Source organism: Arachis duranensis, chromosome 4, assembly GCF_000817695.3.
Source record: "Arachis duranensis cultivar V14167 chromosome 4, aradu.V14167.gnm2.J7QH, whole genome shotgun sequence".
In the NCBI taxonomy this organism is placed as follows: Eukaryota; Viridiplantae; Streptophyta; class Magnoliopsida; order Fabales; family Fabaceae; genus Arachis; species Arachis duranensis.
Genome location: NC_029775.3, coordinates 6,448,527 through 6,451,337, shown reverse-complemented (window position 1 = coordinate 6,451,337; position 2,811 = coordinate 6,448,527).

Here is a 2,811-nt window from a genome sequence, read left to right as displayed (position 1 = left end):
TTTCTTTATTTTTTATTATATTATATAACTTAAAATTATAGTATCATATTATTATTAATTCTAGATACTTGTTAATCATGCAATAATTTTTTATTTTTTATATCCATATATATTCTTCGATCCCCATTCATATGTATAATTAACAATTTTTTTAAATAGTGATGTTTTAATTTTTCTTTTCTTTCACGTATATTAATAATGTTTTGTTCATAACAAAAAGTAAAAATATAATTATTCAAACTTAGAAAAAAATAAACGTATAAGTAACAAATGATTTATTTTATTATGTATATTATAAATTAATAAATTAAACTAACTGATATAACGAATTATAATTAATTAATTGGTATAAATTATAATAAATTATATGATATTTAAAAAGAAAATAAATGAATAAAGAATAAAAAAATAGAAGAATAGAAGACTACAATAAAATAAATTGAATGTAAGTTTTTTTTATACAAATTTTATATCACATCTGTTTCAATAATAATAAATAAAAATACATCAACTTAATATCTAAGAAAAAAAGATGAGATAAAATCATAATACAATTCTAAAATAAAAGCTTAAATTAAACCATAATATCATTGCACAACACAAATTAAAAGTAATTTCACACTACAATATACCACATAAATAGATAAATGACTTAAGCTTAATTATGAATTTTTTATTTATTTATGCAAACATGAAAACACCATGGTCTATAAATGCTTAATGGATAACATATCATATATTACTCTAATTGATGAATACGGGAGTTGAAGAGTGTGTGCTGATTTGTGTTCATGATAGTTGCCTTCTTGTGACGGCGCCTCATAGGAAGAAAAAGAATTGTTGTAAAAGCTACCCAATGAAAGAGTAATTGGTAAATGAATGATATTTTCTTCTAGCATATATGGTCTTGTATAGTGGTAAAATAAAAATGGAATGAATAAAATTTTGTATTTTTATATTAGAAATAGAATTTGATATTTATCCTAATAAAATTAAATAACAAATTAGTTATATTTAAATAAATAAAATAAATTAAATAAAAATATTTTTAAGAATTAATCAAATCAATTAGTCAATACAAATAATTAGTATAATTAATTTTATTTGATTTATTGAATTCAAACAAAATAAATTAAGAAATAGTTGATTAAATTAATTTCTTTTTTTTATTTACTAAAGATAGATAGACTCGAACCCACGACTTCTTACATGAGTATGGGGAGATTATGTCATTTAAGATATAACTCATTGACGATTGAATTATAGGAGACACTGATTTTTTTTAACTAAATTAATATGTATTTATTATATTTAACCAGTATAAGTAACAAATCATCTATGTTATTATATATCTTATTTAATCTTGCATGGCACGGATAATTATAAGTTATATTTTGATTTCTAATTATTTACGTACATAAATGATTAAAATATATAACATAAATATCGTAATTATTATAATTCTATGATATAATTATAATTAACATATTTTATCATAATTAAATATTGATTTGATATAATTATAATGAAAATACTTTCCCAAAATAATATAATCTACTATTATTCATCCACTAATTATTTGGCAATAAATCTTAATATAATTTTTTACATCTCCGCTATGGAAAATAACTACTTAGATATATACATCTCCGCTATGGGAAATAACTATTTAGATATACCAAATAATATGTAACATATTACTACCTGTATAAGTTAAGGCACAAATACAGGATTTTATTAAGGTGATTGAAACTTTCACCAAACAGAATATGACCTCAATCGATTAAAAAAGGGTACTCGATTTTGCATTAATTAGCTAGTCGAAGAAATAACATACTCATTCATTATTCATGTTTTATTATATTTTTTAAATAATATATAGAAAATATATATCATGTGTATAAAAATGTGACTATTAGTAATTTTATTAATAAACCTTTTTTTAAACTATTACTAATTTCAATTTTAATAGAAAATTTGAGGAAATAATTTTGCTTGCCATAAATAATATACTAAAACTATTAGTATATATATTATCTTCTATATAGTTAATTGAATTTATCAATAATTTTTCCGTATAAATCGTTATTACCCAATTTTTAATAACTACTTAATATACAAAATTTGAAATTAGAAATTGTTATTACTAATTTAATTAACTGGTTAATTGAGTAATAATTGTCAAAGGTGCAAAATCATTGATTTACTCAATAGATTTTCATATATTATTTATATTTCAAGTAATAATTTGAAATTATATTATTTACCCAGTTAATAATACTATTATTAATAATTATTTTTTGCATTGATTTTTAAATCAATTATTAAATAATTATTTTTGTTAAGATAATTGTTTATAAATTATTTCAAATTATATTTTGTTAAGATATAATTATTTAGATTATTACTCATGGCACGGGTATAATTTCATTTTATACCAATTAATCAATTATAATTATATGACACGCGTGTAATTTCAATTTTATCCGCCGATTATTGGCAAATAAATTTTATTCTAATTATAAATAAAATCAGTTTTTATTGGTAAATAAATTGTCTTTAGGTCAACGATTTAATATATGTGTAGGTTCATTTTTTGTCAAATATAATGAAAATACAAATAAAAAAATAAGGGATAAAAGTAAACTTAATAATACATGACACTACTTTATTTTATTAAATTATTTAAAAATAGCAAAATTCACAAAAAAATAATCGTAATATATAAATTGAGGCAATAATTTAAAATTCTATAATTATAATTTAATCAAATACTAATAGTAAAACCAAATTACCTAAACAATATTGAAC